Raw genomic sequence first — 7,433 nt, 5'->3', positions numbered from 1 at the left:
TACACTGTCCCATCAAATGCTCCCAGGGCAGGTACAGTACGGATTAGATACAGAGTAAAGCTCCCTCTACACTGTCCCATCAAACACTCCCAGGGCAGGTACAGCACAGGTTAGATACAGAGTAGAGCTCCCTCTACGTTGTCCCATCATACACTCCCAGGGCATGCACGTCACGGGTTATATACAGAGTAAAGCTCCCTCTACACTGTCCCATCAGACACTCCCAGGGCTGGTACTGCACGGGTTAGATACAGAGTAAAGCTCCCTCTACACTGTCCCATCAAATACTCCCACGGCAGGTACAGCAGGGGTTAGATTCAGACTAAAGCTCCCGCTACACTGTCCCATCAAACAGTCCCAGGGCAGGTAAAGCACGGGTTAGATACAGAGTAAAGCTCCCTCTACACTGTCCCATCAAACACGCCCAGGGCAGGTAAAGCACGGGTTAGATACAGAGTATAGCTCCCTCTACACTGTCCCATCAAACACGCCCAGGGCAGGTAAAGCACGGGTTAGATACAGAGTATAGCTCCCTCTACACTGTCCCATCTGTTAAGTCTGTGAATTATTTAGTTAATTAAGACACAGACTAATTAATAACAATCAAAAACAGGTCTTTACTGGTTGGAGGTAGGGACTATACTGAATACAAGATTACTGCACAGTGCTTATATACCGGTGTGTTCACCCCCGGTATTACGTCTACAGCAGCCTGAGAAAGTAGTACATCTCTTAAGGTGGAACAGGCTTAAGCTCTCTTAAGGTGGAACAGGTTACATACACAACACTCCTCCCTTCTTAGCTTTATAGTCATCCCCCCATTTAACATAACGTAATAACATATATACATATATAACTTCATGTTTAACGTAACATATCACAGATTCAGTCTCTGCGGAAAACAGTTCACAGATTCAATCTCTGTGGTGTAGTCGGTTCACGTTACTCATTCAATAGTCCTTTCATGGATTTAACAGCTTGAACTTCCGAACTGATTTGGCTCCGTTCGGAGGGACCACGTGTGTGATCTGGTAGAGGTGATAATGGTTCAGATGGGTCATCTTCTGTTTTTACTTTTCCTTTTCTGCTTCTTGGAGACTCTCTGGGCTCCATTGTCAGCTGCCACAGCTGCCAGCTGCATGTGCAGTTCCTCCTTCTCTTCCTCCTGTTTCCGTCGTAGAGCCAGCTTCTCCCGATGTTCCGTAGACTTTTGGTGCTCCTCCATGATTTCTGCACTTTGGGAGTCGAAGTTACAAGCTGGGCAGGACAGGACATCGTAATATTCGGTGTCGTCCACCAGGTCATGGTAATATTCGGTGTCGTCCTGAGCTAGACCAGTGAGAGGGTCGTCTATTTCCTCCATACCCAGCTGGACGTTAGCCAGCTCTTGTTCCAAATCCAGACATCTTTCCTGAAGAGACTTCTTCATGTGTACCTCTGCATCCAGCTTTTTCTGGGCTTTCAGCAAGTCGTTTACTAGTGACCTCATTTGTGATTTTAATACTTCAACTTCCTTTGGAGATTGATTGATCGGACTATGCAATCCCTCTACCGGAGCAGCTGTTTCAGCGGTCTGTTGTTCTACATTGACGTGAGTCAGCGTACTTTTGGCATCCAATGGCTGCTCTGTTGCAGTCGTTTCAGTCTGTGTCGTCACATCAGCCATCTCAATGACTTTTGAGAGCTCCGAACCCTTTTCCTTTGAAGATCGCAGCTCGTGTTCAAGTTTTTCCCATTTCAGAGTCTTGTCCCTCAGCATATGAAGGAGTTGGCTGACCGTTAACTCTTCTGACACCAGATTATGGCACGCACCTTCAGAACCTGAATCAGCTTTGATTCGTTCGGCCTCCTCGCGCAGATGGTTGGTGTGCTCCTGCTCCATTTTCTCCATCAGTTGCTTCTGTTGCCTTTCCAGATTCTCCCACTCTGTAACAAAGAACTTTTTTATTTCATTCATCTCTTGCTCAAAACGGCGAATCATTTGTTCTAATTGCTGTTGTAGTTTGAAATGGAGTTGAGTTCGAGCCCAGTGTCCCTCAAAAATGTGCATATCAGTAGACTTGACAGACTCAGAATTCTCTGTTAAACTATGTTGTTGTTGCTCAGTGGAATTCTGTGCTGAAATTTGTCTTTTGCACATGGGTTGGTCTTACCATCATCAGTTCTAGAGTCTGGGCTGATTATCTGCACCGAGTTCTCACTCTTTATGGCTTTTAGCGAATGCCAGTCCATATTTATGTTTCTAAACCACTCCCGGCCTAGTAGTGGTGGACCTCCCTCCGGTAGCACATATAAGTCCATTATTTGACTTCCTTCGCCCTTGTTGGCCACTGCAACCTTTATTGTCCCGATGGGGTACACTCTCTGCCCCGTGTAGGTTGTCAATATAATCTCCGTATCCTGTAGGGGAATATGTTGGAATAACCTTCTGTAATCTTTCTTATTCATGACCGACAATGCCGATCCAGTGTCCAATTCCATTTTTACTTGGACTCCTTCTATCTGAAGAGTAACCCAAATTGTCTGGAGGTCTGCACCCTTACCAACGTTGAGTACCCTTAAGCTAGCCAGTTCAATACTGCTTAAGCCAGCCAGTTCATTACTGCTAGCGTCTGAATCGGACTCCTGTTCGGCCACCTTGTGTACCTTTGCGTATTTCCCTTGCGGTGACTTCTTGTTGCTGGTCTTCTTCCCTGACCTGCATACTCTAGCTATATGTCCAAGCTTACCACATGTTCTGCATTCTTGGTTTTTAAACCAACACTGGTTCTGATCATGCGTTGTCTTTCCACAACGATAACATTTAAGAGAACTCACACCCAATTTGTGTGCACTGAGCTCCGGTGACCGTAGCTGCATTACTGCCGTGCCTCTCGCTGCGGCTTTGTGTGCTGCTGCCATAGTGACCGCCTTCTCAAGCGTCAGCTCATTCTCCTCGAGCAGTCGCTTTTGTGTATCCTGTTTAAATAAACCACACACAAATTTGTCTCGTAGTGCATCTGTCAGTCCCGTTCCAAACTGGCAATATTTCGCTAATTTACGCAATTCCAGCAAATATTCAGCATTGCTTTCATGCTGTAGCTGCCTTCTGTCGTAAAATTTAAATCGTTCCGCTAGCATCAGCGGCGTGGGGTTTAGATGATCTTTCAGGACAGTAACAATCTCATCGAACATCTTATCCGCCGGTTCATCTGGTGATAACAGGTGTTTCAATTGCCCGTGTGTCTTCGCACCCATTAAATTTAATAATGTTAGAGCTTTATCTTGGTCACGAATTTTATTGGCCTTACAATAATTTTTTACTCTTTCAACATATATGGCCCAATCTTCGAGGTCACTATCAAAGGTGCTAATATTCCCGTGTTTAGGCATTGTAGATTTGCAATTTCTCAGATTTTATTTTCTTTACTTGTTATCAAAGATGGCGGCTTCCCGCTCTTGCCGTCGTCCTCCGCCCACAAAATGGCGGTTTTCCCGCGCTTGGCGGTCTTCACCCGTCCCCCGACGCCGTCTCCCTTCAGCCCCCGAGTGCGGCCCTTATCTTCGCCGCGATCGCCCGAGTGCGGCCCTTATCAGCGGATGCGATCGATGGCCCGGCTGCGCCTTGCACTTGAAAGCGGCCCGGCCCTTATCAGTGCTTGCGATCGATGGCCCGGCTGCGTCTCGCACTCCAAAGCCCTTATCTCCCGATCGCGATCGATGGCCCGCGCTGTGCACCGCGGCTCTCGCGCCTTCAATTTCTGCAGCCGCTGCCCTTTCAGCCCGAGTGCGGCCCTTATCGGTGGTTGCGATCGATGGCCCAGCTGCGCCCCTCACTTCAAAGCGGCCCGGCCCTTATCTGCCGATCGCTATCGCCCTGTACCTCTCTCTTCCCCAGCCCTGTTTTCTACTCCGGTTCACAAGCTGATGGAGGCTTCAGGGTCCTAATGCCTGTCGCTTCCAGTTGAGTGGTGAGGTTTGAAACCTCTCTTCAACCGCCGTGGAATAACTGCTGCAGGGTAAGAACCTGACTCGTCGCCAGTGTTAAGTCTGTGAATTATTTAGTTGATTAAGACACAGACTAATGAGTAACAATAAAAACAGGTCTTTACTGGTTGGAGGTAGGGACGATACTGAATACAAGATTACTGCACAGTGCTTATATACCGGTGTGTTCACCCCCGGTATTACGTCTACAGCAGCCTGAGAAAGTAGTACATCTCTTAAGGTGGAACAGGCTTAAGCTCTCTTAAGGTGGAACAGGTTACATACACAACACCATCAAACACTCCCAGCGCAGGTACAGCACGGGTTGGATACAGAGTAAAGCTCCATCTACACTGTCCCATCAAACACTCCCAGCGCAAGTACAGCACAGGTTAGATAATGACTAAAGCTGCCTCTACACTGTCCCATCACACTCTCCCAGTGCAGGTACATCACAGGTTAGATACAGAATAAAGCACACTCTACATTGTCCCAGCAAACACTCCCAGGGCAGGCACATCACCGGTTTGATACAAAGTAATGCTCCCTCTACACTGTCCAATCAAAGACTCCCAATGCTGGTACAGCACGGGTTAGATACAGAGTAAAGCTCCCTCTAAACTGTCCCATCAAACACTCCCAGGTCAGGTACAGCACGGGTTAGATACAGAGTAAAGCTCCCTCTACAATGTCCCATCATACACTCCCAGCACAAGTACAGCACAGGTTAGATACTGACTAAAGCTGCCTCTACACTGTCCCATCAAACACTCTCAGGGCAGGTACAGCAGGGGTTAGATTCAGACTAAAGCTCTCTCTGCACTGTCCCATCAAACACTCCCAAGGCAGGTACAGCACGGATTAGATACAGAGTAAAGCTCCCTCTACACTGTCCCATCACACGCTCCCAGGGCAGGTACAGCACGGGTTAGATACAGAGTAAAGCTCCCTCTACACTGTCCCATCACACGCTCCCAGGGCAGGTACAGCACGGGTTAGATACAGAGTAAAGCTCCCTCTACACTGTCCCATCAAACACTCCCAGGGCAGGTACAGCACGGGTTAGATACAGAGCAAAGCTCCCTCTACACTGTCCCATCAAACACTCGCACGGCAGGTACAGCAGGGGTTAGATTCAGACTAAAGCTCTCTCTGCACTGTCCCATCAAACACTCCCAAGGCAGGTACAGCACGGTTTAGATACAGAGCAAAGCTCCCTCTACACTGTCCCATCAAACATTCCCAGGGCAGGTAAAGCACGGGTTAGATACAGAGTAAAGCTCCCTCTACAGTGTCCCATCAAACACGCCCAGGGCTGGTAAAGCAGAGGTTACATACAGAGTATATCTCCCTCTGCACTGTCCCATCAAACACTCCAAGGGCAGTTACAGCACGAGTTAGACACAGACTAAAGCTGATTCTACACTGTCCTATCAAACACACCCAGCGCAGGTACAGCATGGGTTGGATACAGACTAAAGCACTCTACATTGTCCCAGCAAACACTCCCAGGGCAGGTACAGCACGGGTTAGATACAGAGTAATGCTCCCTCTACACTGTCCCATCAAACACTCCCAGGGCAGGTAAAGCACGGGTTAGATACAGAGTATAGCTCCATCTACACTGTCCCATCAAACACTCCCAGCGCAGGTACAGCACGTGTTGGATACAGAGTAAAGCTCCATCTACACTGTCCCATCAAACACTCCCAGGGCAGGTACAGCACGGGTTAGATGCAGAGTAAAGCACCCTCGATATTGTCCCATCAAAGACTCACAGGGCAGTTACAGCACAGGTTAGATACAGAGTAAAGCTCCCTCTACACTGTCCCATCACACGCTCCCAGGGCAGCTACAGCACGGGTTAGATTCAGACTAAAGCTCCCTCTACACTGTCCCATCAAACATTCCCAGGGCAGGTACAGCACGGGTTAGATACAGAGTAAAGCTCCTTCTACACTGCCCCATCAAACATTCCCAGTGCAGGTACAGCACAGGTTAGATACAGAGTAAAGCTCCCTCTACGCTGTCCCATCAAACACTCCCTGGGTAGCTCCAGCACGGGTTAGATACAGAGTAAAGCTCCCTCTACGTTGTCCCATCATACACTCCCAGGGCATGCATGTCACGGGTTAGATACAGAGTAATGCTCCCTCTACACTGTCCAATCAAACACTCCCAGGGCTGGTACAGCACGGTTTAGATACAGAGTAAAGCTCCCTCTACACTGTCCCATCAAACACTCCCAGGGCTGGTACAGCACGGTTTAGATACAGAGCAAAGCTCCCTCTACACTGTCCCATCAAACATTCCCAGGGCAGGTAAAGCACGGGTTAGATACAGAGTAAAGCTCCCTCTACAGTGTCCCATCAAACACGCCCAGGGCTGGTAAAGCAGGGGTTACATACAGAGTATATCTCCCTCTGCACTGTCCCATCAAACACTCCAAGGGCAGTTACAGCACGGGTTAGACACAGACTAAAGCTGATTCTACACTGTCCTATCAAACACACCCAGCGCAGGTACAGCATGGGTTGGATACAGACTAAAGCACTCTACATTGTCCCAGCAAACACTCCCAGGGCAGGTACAGCACGGGTTAGATTCAGACTAAAGCTCCCTCAACACTGTCCCATCAAACACTCCCAGGGCAGGTACAGCACGGGTTAGATGCAGAGTAAAGCACCCTCTATATTGTCCCATCAAAGACTCCCAGGGCAGTTACAGCACGGGTTAGATACAGAGTAAAGCTCCCTCTACACTGTTCCATGAAACACTCCCAGGGCAGGTACAGCACGGGTTAGATACAGAGTAAATCTCCCTCTACACTGTCCCATCAAACACTCCCAGGGCAAGTACAGCACGGGTTAGATACAGAGTAAAGCTCCCTCTACACTGTACCATCACACGCTCCCAGGGCAGGTACAGCACGGGTTAGATACAGAGTAATGCTCCCTCTACACTGTCCCATCAAACACTCCCAGGGCAGGGACAGCACGGGTTAGATACAGAGTGAAGCTCCCTCTACACTGTCCCATCAAACACTCCCAGGGCAGGTACAGCACAGGTTAGATACAGAGTAAATATCCCTCTGCACTGTCCCATCCAACGCTCCCAGGGTAGGTACAGTACAGATTCGATACAGAGTAAAGCTCCCTCTACACTGTCCCATCAAACACTCCCAGGGCAGGTACAGCACGGGTTAGATACAGAGTAAAGCTCCCTCTACACTGTCCCATCAAACACTCCCAGCGCAAGTACAGCACGGGTTAGATACTGACTAAAGCTGCCTCTACACTGTCCCATCACACACTCCCAGGGCAGGTACATCACAGGTTAGATGCAGAGTAAAGCTCCCTCTACGTTGTCCAATCATACACGTCCCGGGTTAGATACAGAGTAATGCTCCCTCTACACTGTCCCATCAAACACTCCCAGTGCCGGTACAGCACAGGTTAGATACAGAG

This window comes from Somniosus microcephalus, unplaced genomic scaffold, assembly GCF_052327205.1.
Source record: "Somniosus microcephalus isolate GS21.2 unplaced genomic scaffold, FLI_Smic_1.0 scaffold397, whole genome shotgun sequence".
Taxonomy (NCBI): Eukaryota; Metazoa; Chordata; class Chondrichthyes; order Squaliformes; family Somniosidae; genus Somniosus; species Somniosus microcephalus.
Note: the sequence above shows the minus strand (reverse complement) of the source record.